Source organism: Acanthopagrus latus, chromosome 5, assembly GCF_904848185.1.
Source record: "Acanthopagrus latus isolate v.2019 chromosome 5, fAcaLat1.1, whole genome shotgun sequence".
NCBI classification, from domain to species: domain Eukaryota; kingdom Metazoa; phylum Chordata; class Actinopteri; order Spariformes; family Sparidae; genus Acanthopagrus; species Acanthopagrus latus.
Genome location: NC_051043.1, coordinates 22,187,744 through 22,205,307, shown reverse-complemented (window position 1 = coordinate 22,205,307; position 17,564 = coordinate 22,187,744). Strand labels below are relative to the sequence as shown.

At 45.5% G+C, this 17,564-nt stretch overlaps 1 protein-coding gene across 4 annotated transcripts in view; it reads left to right on the top strand.

Annotated features, from left to right (window-relative positions):
• The first annotated feature begins 2,500 nt into the window (after window positions 1–2,500).
• The window catches only part of sema6a (sema domain, transmembrane domain (TM), and cytoplasmic domain, (semaphorin) 6A), a 116,550-nt gene continuing 101,486 nt past the window's right edge, over window positions 2,501–17,564 (top strand). For all 4 annotated transcript variants that reach the window (XM_037098327.1, XM_037098330.1, XM_037098329.1 and 1 more), the window contains exon 1: window positions 2,501–2,949. The gene's annotated coding sequence lies outside the window, so the exon portion shown is untranslated. The remainder of the gene's footprint in view (window positions 2,950–17,564) is intronic.

The window sequence follows — 17,564 nt, the reverse complement described above, 5'->3', positions numbered from 1 at the left end:
AATATTTTTTCATGGCTTTCAATTAAGAAGGACCTGAGTGTTCCACTCAACACTGGTGTGGTGTGACAGCTTTCCATCGACAGGGTAGGGGGAGAGGAAGGAGTAGAGGGGTGAAGTGTCAGAGGCACAGGAAATTGCTGCATGTTGTTACAAAGATTTAAATGTCTTGGGGAAGGTGGGCGCCCTTCCCTTTAGTATCTCTTCACGCCAGCACAGGGGTGTGAATGACTGGAAGCCAGTAAAAATCAGCAGAAGACGTCGGTGACACTTGAGAAGGTAGTGTTTAGATCAAGTTCCAGGGGTTAGAGAGGAGACAGGCGGGTGTAGGGAGATGAAAAATAAAAAAAAAGTCTGGGTGCGGAGCTGAGCCGAGTCCCCGGAGATCGCCTGGTGCGTAAATGCTGTCTGTCCCAGTCGGGGATGTGATGGTTGCTCCATTTCAACCGCCTCTCCTCCACACACAGAGTCCTAATGCGCCTGGGACAACTTTAGCAAGATAAGTGAGATAAGCTCTGACACGAGCATATTTCCAGAGTTCAAACTAACTGGTGTGTATCTTGACATCATTGAGCTCGAATTATACCCACCCCGCCTCCCACACTTAGCAACACTTCCACTTCAAAGTGTGTGTGTGAGGGAGAGCGAGCGAGATGGAGAGGGAGGGATTAAAGAATGTAAAGACGGAGATAGATAGTGTGTGAAATACAGACGGGGTTAGATGTAGTTTGTTTTGGTGAGAGGCCTGCGGCGTTCGCACCGCTTCTGATGTTGGCTGATCGAAGAAAAAAAAAAAAATGCTACCCCTTTCTCATTTGGCCTTGTGCGTATAGTATCCATAATGATTCACCTGCATGTGCCATCGGTGCAAACTTGCACTTGAACACGTCCCTCACGCAGAATTTTAATGAAGTCGAAGCGAGCCTGCAATACGTTATACTGCGAGATGAGATGTATGATATATATGAATGCACTCCAGGCTGTTAATTGCCAAAGAAGTGCTTGTATTTGCATACGCCTCAGCCACATTTTCAAACAGTCTGCTCATAATCAGGCACCTTTAAACAAACCACACAAACAGTATTGAACAGACAGAAGAAACAAACGAGCGCTTGTGTCTTCTCCATCATGTGCACATGCCCCCGCGTGACGGTTCAGCTGCGTGATGGTAAATGACTTTTGTTTTTTTGTTTTTTTGTTTTTTTTCAAAGCAAATTGATGGAGAGCAGAGGAGGGGAGCACTGTCAGGCACGAGTTTACATTAAAGAGCAGCGGCACAGCGTTTGGCATCGGGCCTGTGGAGGCTGCACTGCTACCCAGCAGTTACAGTAACAAGGCAGCAATAGTGCCTGACAGGACACTACTCAGGAGCACAATTACAGTACACACACACACACACACACACACACACACGTACACCTACACACACGCTGCTGCTTTAACAGGTGGCCTGTTATTATATAATGATAAGCCCAAAGCCTCGCACACATTAGCTCTGTCCCTCTGGAGCTTATACTTTATATCTATATCTAAGTCATATATATATATATATACACACACACACACACACACAGAGGGCTGCTCAGGTGTGTGAGCCTTGTTACTTAGTGTGAGTATGTGTATCTGAGAGCATGTGGAAGCAGTTATGTTTGTGTTTTGTGGCAAGTTTGCAGTTTTCAATCTGACAAATTGATGTTGATTCTGGCTCTGTTTAAGCTGAGGGAGGTGTGTGTGTGCGTGCCTGTGTGTGTGTGTGTGTGTGTGTGTGTGTTGTCAGGATCAGATCGTAGCCTCAATGTTCCATACGTTTTTAAGCATCAACTTTTTTTCTTAACTTCGCTGTTGTTTCCAGACTTTTTAACTGATGGCCCCTCCTGATGAGCTCAGGGCCCATTGAGCGCGAGGCATGTGCTTTCTGCGTGCGTGCGTGCCTGCGTGAGCGCGCGTGCCAGCCTGGGACCATGCGGGAAGGGACCACCGGGGAGGGAAGGGCGGTCCACTGACCAGAGACAACAGACAAGAGAGCCTTTGAACCTGCTGACATACCGATTCGCATCGGCTGTGCACAAAATAAAAACCGCACAAATTGCAGCGACGCGGGCGGCACGAAAGAAGGACCCGCATCTTTATTGTGCCTTCAAAATGACCCGCGACAGTTTTGGCATGACAGGCAGCCCTGCGTGCCTACAAAACACTTCATCTCACTCGAATTTCCAACTAAAACACTTCACGTTTTTCTTTTTTCTTCTTGTTTTTTTTTTCCTTCTTTTCTTTTTTATATCCAGTCTGTATACAAACTATTAACCGCCTCCTTCTCCGACGCGCATTCTTATGAAATGCCGCCGCGTAAAAATAGAAAATACAGTTGTCCATAACTGGCACCCATTGACACAATACCTCCCGTTCCAGAGACGTAGCTCCTCCCTATGTATGTGTGAGAGCGAGTGTGTGTGTGTGTGTGTGTGTGTGTGTGTGTGTGTGTGTGTAGCGGGCGGGTGACAGCTGGGCTCGCTGCGCTGCGCTCCAGTCTGGTAAGAAGCTTCATCTCCAAATAGGATGACCGTCGGCTTTTGTGGAGGGGACCGCGTTCAGCTCCGTAGCTAGTTCTGGGACACCCGAGCTATCAGTTGTACCCGAGGGGAGTTTTTATTATCATTATTATTGTTATTATTATTGTAGAAAGCCACAAACCGTTCGCTTTTGTGTCTCCAGCGTGGATTTCCGATGGATATTCCCATTTGAAGAGGTGTGATTTCAGCGCGGCATGTAACAAACAAACAAACAAACAAACCAAAAAAAACACAAGAAGCGCAAGAGAGAAAAAGTAGCGCTCGTATTGTTATTCCGACACGAGCACCGTCAGAACTGCTTTGAGAAGCGCCGTATCTCATGGATTACTAAAAGACAAGAGCTGTGAAACCACTCCGGGGCACATCCATTCATGAGCTGAAGGTAAGATTTCTTGGTTTTATTTTAAACTTTAGGTGCGCTTTTACAGCCCGTGTCACCCGGTCCCTCTCCTTCCCCGGCAGCCCCGGGGTGCTCACTCTCCGTGCGGCCAAGGCTGCCGGCGACAAGTGCACAAGCTTCCCAGGGTTGTCCTCCCAGGACGGTTTCGCGTATTTCACACAGCGTGTTTAAAGTTAGGCTTATTTTCTCTATTCAAACGAGAGCTGTGGTCCTTTCCTGTGAGGGGGGGGAGGAAAAAAACAAACACCTTTTGTCGATATAAACACAGCGTTATTTCGTGCGTAATCCCTCTTATGCTGTTTACCCACACGCGAAATAAAGAAGTGTTGCTGGAAACGCAATGAAAGCGATGTCAGCTGAACGTGTTTTTCGGGCGGCAGGTACACGAGAAGGCGAAAGAGAAATGTGCTTGTGGGGAACTTGGGGGGGGGACTCGCACCGACTGTTGTCCTCCTGCTCCTCCGTCTATCACCAGCGCTGTCCGACTCTCTCAAGGTGTTGCGAAACTACAGCCAGTCGTGGATTTAGAACAAAAACGAAGCATCTCACTCAGTGTCTGAGCCCCAATAACGCAATCACGCCCGATTTGTTGTGGAAACGCGCAAACATTGAAGCTCTTGCTCCACCACATTGCATGATGGGATTTTCGTTTTTTTTTTGTTTTTTTTTTCCCCCATGTATTCTCTTCATGATTGGAAATTTTGAAATTAGAGCAGCAATTTACATGGAGACTAATGATGCAGCCTGTGTGCACTGTATCTCTCTCTCTCTGTTTTCACCCCTGCCAGTCATCAACCGTAACCTGAACCGATGGTGTTTGCTGTGGATTCATGAGTTATTTTAACACGCAGACTTGTATTGTTCTTAAGTGAGTTCCTCTGGAGGATCAGAGTCTCTCTAGGGTGTGTTCATGGATGTCAAGCTCTGCCAGGAGTGGTCACCATTACTCTGTTTCCAGAAAAGATCAATCAAACGTTCGTAATCCGGACCAGGAGACAAAATTGCACCAGCCTTCAGAAGTGGATTTGCCATTAAACAAAGTGCTGCTGCACATTATTTTCCTTTAACTAGCTGGGAGAGGAGATAGAGGCCTCACAAGCCACATCCAGCAGCCCTGACTGCCAACACCCAGTCATTGCCAGTGGTTTTCTCCTCTCCCCTCTTCTCCTCTCCCAGTATGAAAGATCCCTGCCCCCCCAGAGGCACTGGGAAAAAGCTGGAAAAAGGACTGAGCAACTCTAAATGTAGGTTAGAGATTATCAAGTGTGCAAGGGTGATGATATAAATTGGTGAATCTAAGGAGAATTCAGTGCCCACAGCAAAAATGCGCTGGTTGTCAGCTGATTTTCAGCAGCAGGAGGTGGTGTTTCAGAAATTCTAGTATCAGCCTTTATATGAAAAAAAAAAGAAAAAAAGAACGATTTCAGCTCTGGAGGAAAAGGGTGTTGTTGTATTTCATGTTACTTTCCCCTGAAATCTCTGGAAATCTTTGGTGCTCCTGCGTGTTGCAGGTTTTTTTCATCTCTGAATTTATGTTTTTATTTTTTTTTCTTCCCTTAAGTCAGTATACATGCCGTGCTTTGTTGCGCTGTGGATTATAAATCTTGAGCGCAAAACAGCAGAATGTTTTAAGAATTTACCGCTGCTCCTCCTACAACATTAGCCTCGGGGCATTCAGATGTCCTGGGGGCATTTTTTTGAGATGCTTGTATGGGGCGGTAAATCACCACCACACAGCTTCTTAAAGGCTGCAACACCACCAGCGCAAAAAAAAAAAAAAAAAAAACAACACAAAAAAAGAGTGTAAATCCTGCCATTAACAATTACACAACAATGACAGGTTTTTGTGCCGATACATGTATTACAGCATGATTACCTTTGTGACAGCAGCCTGCCTGCTCTCCTCCTGAAGAGGCAGAATAGAGCACAGACACCAGAGTTGTTGCTTGTATTTGGAGCAATGCTCCGTGGAGCGTTTGATCCGCCGATCCCCTAACAATAGCAATGGGGATGGCATTGTGTGTGACTGATGTGGATTTGTCACACTGTATGAGAGAGAGAGGGGGGAAGACAGAGAGAGACAGAGAGAGAGAGAGAGAGAGAGAGAGAGAGAGAGAGAGAGAGAGAGAGTTAGTATTTACCTTTGTCAGTTAATGACAGATGCAGCCTGAATACAGTAGCTTTAAATAATTGATAAAGGGCTTTGCTGCTGTTCAAATAAATTGGCTTTCTATTATAAACAACAAGAGCGGTCAGCTGCTGTTAACCATTGGTCCTCATTCAGTCAGTGTCAATACCCAGCATTCAGTAGTGTGTGTATTTATGCATATTTTATAAAAGCCATGTTTTATTGATGTACATCCTTCGTGTGTGGGCTGGCGGTGTTTTTTTTGTGTTTTTTTTCTTTCAACCAATTTGAGTGCGAGAAAAGCATCAAACCCCTCTCACTCATCTGGATGTGATTTATTGATGCTTAACCCATTTTCCAGTTCTTTTTCTAAATTGCCGCTGCCTCAATTACAGCGCCTAAATGCTGAATGACAAACCCCTCCTCTCCAGTGGCGGAGCATGAAAAAAAAACAAAAAACAGAAGAGGATAATAATCACGAGTGTGCGTATGCGTTTTAGCACCTTTTGTTTTGTTTTTTTTAGGAATACGGGTCAGCACATTCAGAGAAGCCGGTGTTTTTCTTAATGGAACTGTCCATCACAGATGTTACACGGCACTTGTGCTGATTTTAGCTGCACTTAAGTTGGTGCTCTTTCGCTCTTCAGAGTCTGTTGTGATTCAGAGGCGAGAAGATATTTTAACCCGCTATAACAACTAACACAACTCCCCATCTGTATAAACACTTTAGTTAACCTTCCGCTGCTCCATCTCTTTCATTTCTGATGTTCCTAAACCTCTGAAGTCGAACTCATTTTTTGATAAATGCTTTTCATTTTACCTAAGTAAATATACCGAGCGCTGGATGGGAGGAAGATGGCAGAACTGTATCCAATTCTTCTTATATCTGCGTATGTTACAGTTGATTTTCTAAAGAGCTGGCAGTTCATTCGCTCACTACCGCCCCTCCTTTCCTGTTAAGTTGGAACAAGTTGCCGACTGTTTATAGGAGATGATAAATGATACTCAATGTACTGTAGAGATCTAATATATCTCACCATGCAGTATCGTCCAGTGTGCTCTATGCACAGCATGGCTCATTGAAAATGTAATCACTCGCTAATCACTTGCTCCAGCGTGTTGTTCCATGTTTCTCTGTATCTTTCACACGCACACAAACACACACACAGACACACACAGACACAGGCATGCATGGATGTGGTGCGTTCCAGCTTCCAGGTTTCATTGTGCTGTTCTATCTGGCTGCTCTCACCCACTTAGCCTTAACCCTTCCGGCTCCCTATAAATGACTCTACAGTGCATCCATTGAATTAACCGTCCATGTGTTAAACACTCTTCATACTCGTTACATTAGCATAATTGATTGAGCGCGTTGTCTTTGCCAAGAAAGCCAGAGGCATGGAGGACCAGGCAATAGGCTTATTTGGGCTGGGCGCCGCAAGTCAGTGGTAGAATTGGCCGAGTGTCTGTTGGTGTTTTGGCTGTTGGTCCTTGGCAAAGCTTTGTTGTTAGAAATTAAGTGAATTAGAAAGTGATAGCCGGCCCATCTCGGAGAAGATTGTTGAGGAGCCAAACTTTAGCGCGCGCTTGCCAAATGAAAAACACAGCAAGAACATTTCAAAATCAGCTCATGACGTTGGATATCTCTCCATGGAGATGCTGCATTTTAAATACTTAGCACAGACAACATTAACGCACGGTAATACCTTTTGTCAGAGCAGAGTTTGGTCGCCTGTCATTACTCAAATGGAATGGAAGGGAAATGCATTTGCAGGGATAATCCAAGAGCAGCAGGGCTTTGTGTGATTGCCTGGGAAATGGATGAATGACTGGCCTTGAAAGGAGCCAAGTCTTGTAGTACGAATCAGATGATGTAAATCGTGGTACACGCTGTAAAAATATGATGTCCTAATTCCCGTCCTGCTGTTGTGCTTTTTACAGGTGATAGCAGCCAGCTGTGAGTCATGGAGACAGCCATAGTCTGTTAAGACTCATTAGGGCTGCGTCCGCTGCTGTGGTTGTGGTTATTTCTGTGGTTAGTTTGCTTGAGGGCAGCCAATAAGCAGGGAGTGTGTGTGTGTGTGTGTCCCGAGGATGTTAAGCATCAAAACTCTGCTGCCGCTTCCTCGTTCTTCGTAACTCTGCCTGCGTGTGTCTCTGAGTGGTGTATAAGTCAGACCCTTTCCCATTATCTGTGTGTATATTACCACAAAGCACAGAGGGTGGCTAACGGTGGTGGTGGGGGGGGGTTTGCGTATGTGTACTCAGTGTGTGTACTATGCGTGTGTGTTTGCGTGTCGTTGCTCGAGTGCATCTGTCCCTCCTCCCCAGGCCCCAGCGATTGGCACTGCATCTCTCATCTATTAATCATAGAGAGCGCTTGCTCTCTCCTTCCGTTGCCATAGTTTCAGGACCTGAGACAGTGTTGGGGTGCCTGGCTGCCTGGAGAGAGGAGAAGTGAGAGGAAGAGGAGGAAGAGAGGAAAGGAAAAGGAATGGAAAAGGAAAGGAAAGGAAAGGAAAGGAAAGAGGTGTGACTGTGGAGGAAAGGAGCACATTATGTAAACAGAGTATCGAGGGGAAGGCGGAACAGTTGAACTAGAGCAGAGGAGGAAGTGATTGAAAGAGCAACGGCAGGCTAACACACCAAGCAGGTCCTCACACCGTGGATGAGTGTGCTTCAAGAACCAAAATGGATTCCATTTTTATCTCAGCGGTGAACCCTCTATCTCCTTCTGTTTGTGCATCTTTTTGGTCTCTGACACACACACACACGGAACGCACGCACACACACACACACCAATTTATAAACTGTCTCCATCTCACTGCGCTCTCCTTCCTAAAGAGAGCAGAAGAATATTGTCACAGTGGGGATCATCTTGTGAATAGCGCACTCATGGGGCCGCTGCATCTCCAGCGTGTTACAGTACACTGAGCGGCTGTTAGTCCACCTTGCTGTACAATGGGGAAGCCTTCCACTGAGCCGCGGTGGAAGATGGGCCCGGGCCTCCTGTTTCATGCTCGGTTGGATGTTTTGATGGTAAATCGTGCTGAATTCATCTGTTATTCAGTGATGGATTACTACGGAAATTGACCACCATGGAAATTTCAAAGGTGGGGGAATACCTCACATCTCTCTGCCTCTGTCTCCCTCTCTTTATCTCCTTGTTTTCTTTCTCCCAACCTTTCCTCCATATTTAGATAATTTTCCTCTCGTGCAGAGGGAATACTGAATACATGCACTGTTATTTTCGTAGAGAGGAGGGTTCTTGTTTTGGCTGTAGGCTTTTGTACGCCCATATGACCTCATAATCTCATTTGGGTGCTTTAATGGCTAACCATGCACTAATGTGGTGGTTGTATTATCGCCTTGTCTCATCACATCATACCCTGCCTGTGAGCGTTTCTAGTGGGAGCTTTCGGAGCGCAGGCGAGCAGCAGCACTGTAATCATGGGATTCTCAGCACACAACCACCTTTGACTGAGATGCACAATTATAGATGAACTCACTCATACACACTCGCACAGAGGACACATGCGAGTGCGCACAAATTTGCGCACCAGGGCGGTTTCTTTTATGTCAGAAAGGGGGATAAAGAAAGCTTGTCATTGTTACAGCGGCGCACAGTGAGTGCCAATGGGCAGAAACCCAAGAATACCTGATTGTAGAGTACACTGTGTAATTCTCCCTTCACCGTGTATGGACTTTCTGCAGGGGAATTACCGTTAGGGGACAGAAGGACAAAGGAGGAAGAGATGGGGGTGCGTTTGCTCTTTGTGCTGATGGCACCGAGGTGCTTTTGTGCCTTTGAAGTGATGGGCTTGCAGGTGACATCATAGCGGGCGCATTCTCAGGTGCGGCAGGTGAATTAATCCAGGTGTGTGTATGGGGGGCGGGGGGGGGGTGAAGTTAAGGCGTGTGTGTATATGTGTGTGTGCAAATCCAGCATGTTAATGCTCCCAAATATCTGTGCATGGGAGTGTGTGTGGATGTGCATATGTGTGTGTGTGTGTGTGTGTGTGTGTGTGCGCGCATCAATCATCAAAGCAGAGGAAAGCCAGTGTGTAAGGTGATCTGTATGCTCACGGCAGAGCAGCAGTCATACTCTCCCAGAGGCTATAAGCCTCGCTGGATGTGGAACAAGCAGCTTCTTCTTCCAAAAGCCGCGCCGCTGGTTTCCATGTGGGGGCCAAACGAGTCTATACAGATTTGTTTATTATCCATGTTTCTGGATTTCCTCCACAGCGAGCGATATGTCAGCAGGGATCCAGTTTCACAAAATCTAATATTGCTTCCCAGCTCGTGATGCAAACATTTACGAGAGGGGCCTTAAACCTGGCGCGATGAGCTCAGCTCACACAAGCATCGACTGATATCCTAGACAGCAGGTAATTTGGAACAAGCATCCCGGAGCTCATCCGACACGCTGCTGATGATGATAGATCGCTTGTAATTGGCCCTGGGTGATTATTAATTATTTCCAGGTGACTGGTAAATCTTTACAATGACCTGACATGAAAACATGAAACATAAATAAGGAAAGACTCTCGCATTCGGTCATGTGAAAGCAATCAGTTTGGATGTGTTTAAGTTGTGGATATTAGCCACAAATGTTCTAAAAACATTACACACAGCCAATGTTATTCCAGTTTATATTAACACTGTTCCTTACAGAAAACAGAGAAATACAGACTGCGTGTGTTTCCTTAGGACTTGGCCTCAAACCTTGTTAAGAAATCAGCCTTCTCCTGGTCACAGTGGCTGGCAGACTACAAGTGATTCCCCCGAGGGTCCTCTATTTCAGAATCCAATCAGGCAGAACTCGGAACAATATTACCTCTGTGTGTGTGTGTACATTTATTACATAGCTAATGAACAAATTGCAGCCATGTGGCATGGCCTGGTGGCGCGGCTGCTGAAAAAAGAAACACACACGCACACAGGCTCACACACAGACACACACACACAGACACACACACCCCCACCACACACCACCACACACACACTCCAGTCCCCAGTCTTCCCCTTTCCCTCTTTTCACCACAACACACACACACACGCCCAACCACAAGGCCCCCAGTGTTCTTTGCCTGTCTGTCCATCAGCTCATGTGGAGCGCTGGGCTGGGAGTACTTATCATCACTCTGCTGAGTGGAGGCCTCACAAAGGCCCACTCACATCACACACACACACACACATGCATGCACACAATTCAGTCAGCACAGGGAGACTGCTCGGTAGAGCCGGCCTGATTAAATGTATGGTGTGACAGCAGCCTGAGCCGACACTGGGAGGAAAGGAGGCTGATAGGCAAATGCAGACTAGCAGGCAGGTAGACAGACAGGAGGGTAATCCTATCTCCAATGAAACACATTCCAATACTTTTAATCTCCTTTTCCTATAATACCTCATAGAGGAATGTAATTGATGCCTAAATTATATTAAGTGAAGTGTAACATCCAGATGTCACATTGTTCAGGCTAATGAAACGCTTGGTTGAGGTCAGGGAAACACTCTCTGGCTCTCTTGACATCTCATGCTTCAAGTCAGCGCTGACGTTTTCAGCATTTAACCAGACTCCAGACATTTCTGTGAGTCCTTAAGGCTACAAAACACCCTGTAAAACCACCAGGTTTCTCCAGCTTTTGTGCAGGTTACACAAACAGGATATAAATGTGTTAACTAAGGCAGGTTTTATTAGTTTTTGACAGCCAGACAAGCTGTTTCCACCCTTTTCTAGTCTTTGCGCTAAGCTAAGTAGCTACTGGCTGTAGTTTCATATTTACCACACTGCCATGAGAGTCATATCGATCCTCTCATCTACCTCCAGGCTATGGCTGTAAAATTAATTGAAACGGTGTAATATCCCAATCACCGGGGCAAGAAATTCTTAATAAATCCTTTTCAAATAAGGCATTGTTTGGCGCCAGAGACGCTCCGGTCGACAATTCAATTCAGTTCTCCAGATGTAAAGCAAAATGCTTGTTTAGCATGGACGTCAGCACAAATCACATCAGATTTTTATATTTTTGCAAGTGAAAACGAAACACAAGGTTATTCCCCAAAATGTAAAACTGTTCCTGTAACCATGCATCACTTGCCAAGGTACAGTATTAAAGCATTCAGTATGAACATTTCCTCTTTAGTGTCATCAGAGTATTTGTGTGTTTATTCCAAAGCATATTTCTCAATTAGTGATGTAATTTTTAGGAAACATCTTGCAAGAGAGACAGAAAGATAAATATTGAGTGATGGAGACATCCAGCAGAAGCAGAGATTCTTGGGTTAGGCTGCTTGGAGGACTGCAAAGACTCATAGAAGTAACTGGGATATTTAAGTAGACAGGTGGGGGGAAGAAGACAGCCTGCCGGAGAGAGAGAGTAATCGAAGGAGGCTGGGCAGTTAGCAGGGGAGGCAGGCAGCACTCGCTGCGAGGTGCACCGAGCAAAGAAACTCAACACATCTCCTTCTCAAAATGAATTCCTGTGAAAAGAAATAATATTTCACCTCGCCCCCATCCGTGCCCCTTTAATCTGGACAAAAGCTGCTCTGTATGTGGGCAGGTAATCAGGCGGGCAGGTTGATAGGCAGGAAGACAGAAGCTGTGAGGCAGGAAAAGAGAAGTTGTGCCTTGAATGGTAATGTATTCATTCACCCCCCCCCACTCTGATAATGTTCGCAGCACGCTCGGCTTGATGCATTCATCACAGTCTACTGGGGGCCTTTTTACGTTGTTTGTTAAGACGCATCTTTGCTTTTCTAAACCTGTTAAGGTTTTGATTTGTGTGCTTGCTGGATTATTCAGGAGGTGACTGCTTCTGGGTTTGCGTAAAGGTGCGCCAGGCTATGCGCGTGTACTCGAGTGTCTTGTTTGTGTTGTGTATGTATGCACTCTCGCACACATTGGTGTGTGTAGAGACTGCAATGAGGCCTATTTTGGTCTCTGAGTACTTTGGTTTGATTGGGCAGCGCGGCAGCTGCATACTGAAACGCCGTGCCTTTTGATCTGCTCCCATCCCACCAACTAATCTGGGACCGACTCATCTGTTTCACTGATAAGTTCTCTGTGTTTGCTTCTCGTGGGATCTGTTTAATTTCATCCAAATAACCAAGAAATCCTCTGTTTATTGATTGTGGTATTATACAGCAATTGAACCCTTGATTATTTAATTGGGTTTGGAGTCTGAGCACGGAGGCATGGCTATGCGCCCAGCTCCCTCTGACGAGAGTTTGAAAACTGGTCAGACATCATCGAGGACGATTATTCCTGCCTGTGTTCGGAAGGGACCATTAGGATGCGCGTGTGTTTTTTCAGCGTTGTGTCCTGTTTGCATAAAGTCTTTACGCCGCTGCTCAGCTGTTCAACAGGTAGGAAAAACACAAGACAGCCAATTCATTAGTCACCCCTCTTCAGTTTCCTCCCCGTCTTTCTCTCTTTCTCCCTCTGCGTATTTGTGTCAGAGTGCGTGTGAGTTAACGCCAAGCGCATGAGATCTAGTAGTGCCAGCTAGTCTAGTAATGCTAGCCTGGTAACTAGATAGGAACACAGGATGGCAGGTGAGGCCATCTGAAGCCGCTGTCTGTTAATCATTTACACGAGGAATGGGCTCTTTTTACCACTTCACACAACTAATCTTCTTTCTTCAAGTGATGTTTGGTCATTTGTTTTAATTGATATCCGGATCAGGAGGTTGTAGAGCAGTTTGGATTCGAGGGTTAATTGCATTTGGAATTAGAAAACCACAATCTCCCGAGGTTTTTTAAATTTTTTTTTTTTAAGAGAGCATTATGTTTTAGTTCCTCCTCAGTGACTCGGTTTATTAGAGAGTGGAGTGTTTTTTTTTTCGACGCATGGCTCCACTACCTGGCTCCTGGAGTTTTACACGGCAAAGTTACAGTCTGTTACATCACCACGCATGACAACAAAGAAATCGGTGCGCGAGCAAAAAAAAAAAAAAAGAAAAAAAGGAGGTGGGATGAGTCCGTGGAGGTGCAGTTCTGACCTAGATAAGATTTAGAGTTCGGAGCGTTCAGTTGATCCTGTGGTGTAGTCCTATTGTTGTCATTCAGTGTGTACCGTTGATCCTCCTCCTCCTCCTCCTCCTCCTCCCTCGTCGTGCAGGATTTGCGTCTCTGCTTGGTCCTGCAAGGTGCAGCAGTCATCCAGGGCCAGGCTGAATTCCCTCAAGCTGACGGGGCCGATTGTTGGGAGACTCTATCTAGAACAAACAGGTTCTCATGCAGCCGGCCGATAAGATGGGACACGGTGGTGTGATCGCACTGGCGCCGCTGCAGCAGTCATTTGTTTCACACATTAACAGGTGAAGGACTTAGTGTGTGTTGCAAGAGTGCGTGTTTGCCTCTCTGTGTGTGTGTGTGTGTGTGTGTGTGTGTGCACTTGTGTTAGTCAAGCTGTCTAACTCTGGGGTGACCCAGACTTTTGGTAAATGAACAGACACAGATAGCACAGAGCCCTCGGACAAAGATGTTTGATGTCATTACAACACTGCGAAGAATGAGGATGTGGCTGCTGTGACTTAGATCATTTGTGTGCGTTGCTGATGAGGTACAACCACACTCACACTCACGCAGGTCTCGGGACTTCTTACCCGCATACACACACACACACACACACACTCAAGCACGCGCAAATATAAACACGCAAGCTCAATAAAGCAAGACCTGAAGCCAATAACCCCGTGACAACTGAGCAATTAAATGATAGGTTTGAAATACATCCCCATACATGGAAGAATTTAAGACATAAATTGGATTCCACCTTTTTACGGCCACCATGATTTTATGTGCGTCTAGTATTAGGCTTCCTATAAACTGTAACTTTTCCAGTGTGCCTGTCAGCTTAAGAAAGATTGAGGAAAAGCCCGCCTAAGAACAATGTGGGAGCCATTTGAGCCCCATGTACAGATTTCATAGAGGTGAAATCACTCACCGATAGTGTAGCTCGGTGTTGTGCAAGTTCACACTGCATGAGAGCTAGCTCAAAGTTCTGCTCGCATGGATTAAAATGGAACTTGTTCATATGTCGCAGTCCCCAAAAATCAACTTGTGCATGTCTTAAGTATTTTTTTGGCCTTTCACGGCCGGTTTTGACAGGACAGCTTGAGAGTGACAGGAAATGGGTGATAGAGAGGGAGGTAACATGCAGCAAAGGGCCACAGGTGGAATTTGAACTCTGGGCAGCTGCAGTGAGGACAGCCTCCGTACATCAGCTCAGCTACTGGGGTGGCCCGCTCGCTGTCTTTGTTAATGGTTTGCTGCGCTCAAATTGTATGTGATATTGAGATTATATATCTCCAAGATACTACAGCCCGACTTGTCATTTCAGATTTGTTGCGGCTGTTGCTCTGACTTCCTTTTTTCAGACATTCAGAGAAAATTTGCATAAAAATGTCAGTCTTTCTATTAAAATCTGTCCTGTATGTATTAAAGGCATGATGGGTTTTAAGAATTTAAGTTGAAAACAATCGAAAATTGACCTAAATCTGAATTTGCGTTGATGCACAGCTTTATTCTGGACTGTGACATGTGCTGATCGCAGAGGGCAGACCGCTGCAGGGTTCCGGGTGTTCGTTCTCGTTGCGGGTGTTTGTCTGTTAGTAGCAGCCTATGTGGCCTCAATTACCTTGGGAGACTGCGCTTCTTACCTCCACCACTTGCATAACAAGCCGTGACTTTCTATTTGAGTGCCCTCATCGCCTGTCCCACCCTGGAGGCAGTCAGATAGTTCTTCCTTCATCACAGGGATTTCCATGCTTGTAACACTGGGCTAATTACTATAGTAAATACTGCCTGGGCTGTGACTACAGCATCAACTGACTGGAAGGGGTGAGCACGGGGGAGATGCGTTTAATTAATTGATTGTTATTTGGAATCCTCTGCGAATGATTGGAGTCAGTCTGACACGATAGAGGAAGAGTGGCGCTAGATATATACCCTTACCAGATAGCAACAGGGTGGATGTTTTAGCATGAATGGATCAGTCCGAACCTGTTAGCATGCTGTTGGTGTGTGCAAACTTTGGATAGTGGCAGTGCTTCAGTCCATTTAGTGTAATCCAAAAGGAGCGCAGTCTCCCGTTCTGTTCTGACCGAGCAATTTCTCATCCGCTTTTCATCCTTAATTCTTTGTGCCACTATATTGAGATTAAATAAAGGTTGTGGTTGGGGGGAGATATCGATTTTAGTGAGTGGAACGTCAGCCGATTCTCAGGAGCTTTTTATAGCCATTAGCAATAGTTATTCATTCCCCGGGATGCATTGTGTTACATCTAAAGAGGGTGTAGGAGTGGATGGAGACTGTGATCAATAGAAGCATTAATACTGTGTCTCTTGACCGCTGCCTTCCTCTTTCAGATAAAACCGCGCCTGTCATGAGTTCGGCTCATGGTTCAAATGTGCGTGGATATTGCATCATATGACCTGGTCATAAGAGTGAAAACACAAAACTGACGGAAGGTTAGTCACAGGAACAGCTTGCTGACTACAGTAGGCCTGCCATATGCCTCAAGTAAACAGAGCTAAAAGGAGATATTATTCACAGTGGGATGTAATGAGGAGCTGAATGCAGAGGAGGGGGGGGGGACCTGACAAGTGAAGAGGCTTTGGTTACCCTTTTAACTGATGGCTATCTCTCAAATGGACGGAGAGGAGCGCACCTGTATCGTGGCCATTTGTATAAGAGGACAAACAGTGTATTTTATTACCTGGAGGATGATGGAACTTTATCCACCTCACAGGGGTTTTATGGCGGAGTTTGATGAACAAATATGTGCGAGAGATAACAAGCTTTAGACAAGCTTTTATGGCACTGTGACGGTTAGCTGGACCTGCACACACACACACACACACACACACACACACACACACACACACACACACACACACACACACACACACACACACACACACACAAACACACACAGCTACACATCTGCAGATACACACTTCCCGGCATGCATGTTTGTGCACACAAGTTGTATATCATAGATATAGCCTCAGGGTGAAGACATGCTATGCTATGGGCTGGGGTGTGTCCCTCTCTGGTGTCCACTATCTGGTTTTGGGGCTGGGTTCTGAGTATCAGGTGTCGGTGGGTCGGACATGTTCCTGGAGTCGGATGACTTTGTGGTCAGATGAAGATCTGATCCGTGAGAAGCCTGATTGTCTGACTCAGGTTTTCTTTGTTTTGTTGGCGTCAGATGCCAGGTGGCGGAGACCGAGGTGGACCAAACTGACACTATTAGTGAATTAAATGATTGTTATCATGTTTTCTTTTTAAGATAGCAAACTGAATGTCTTTGGCTTTTGGATCGTTGTTCTGATAAACCAAACAATTTGAATGTCTCCCCTTGCACACTGGCAAATTATAGTAGCATTTTTCATACTACACTGGTTAATTGACTAATTGCAAAAATCTGTATTATTTTGCAGCCCTAGAAAGGAAACAATACCATTAATGTAATGCAGGAGTGACTGGTAGACATTTAGTTGTACCATTTATACCAAGGAAGCTTTTCCTTCAATATCTCAGGCCATTGTGAGCAATGATGAAATAAATACGGGAATGTTTTCAATTACTGTGAAAACCCACTTATCCAAAAACTAAATAATCAGGTCATTGATCATGTAAAAATGTCCTAGATCATGATATATACCCCTATCATTATTATCGAGATACAACATTTTATTCATACCCTCGCACCCCAGCGCAATATAATCAACCTAATGCCTTCAAGAGACTTGTAAACCTCACACACTAAACACAAACACAGTACCGTTCTGCCGGGGATTTTTGGCACCATCATCACAAAGCACTAAAACAAGGTATGACACAATATTGCTGCACAATATAAAGCTTTGTCACACCATCTGTTGTTTCCAATTTCTTTCAATTACAATATGGTCGCAAATGTGAATGTGAAAGTGCGGCCAAATTAAGAGCATTGAGTCATGATTTCTAACAGCATGACTATTTCTTCAATTACAGATATTTGGCAGCGAGACGAATGCAGCGTCTCTCCCTCTTTGTGATGCGATGCAGAGACAGCGGGCTTAGGTAGATCTGATTCTGTGTTTGCCGGGTTGAAAACACGCTATAGATCTGATTTTTCATGTTCAAACAAAGCGGAACATGATTCCTCTGAGTGTTGAGCGTTGAGCGCTCAATCGAACCTATCTGATTGTGTTTCTGCCCACCCACCCTGCGGGCCGAGGATGTAAGCTATAGTGGTCGATCACAAAGACCCATTCAACCAAACCTCCTCCCCTGAACAGATCAAATGTAAAGATAAGACAAACAAACTCGTGTTGGGTGCCCGACCGAATCATACGATATTTCCCTCCCCCGTTGTGTTTCAGTCGATACAGCAGTTCTTTTGAATGTTCTCTCAGCCTTTAAGGTATGGAGATGCAGAGGAAGGTATCGGGTCACGGGAGAAGCTGATCTACCT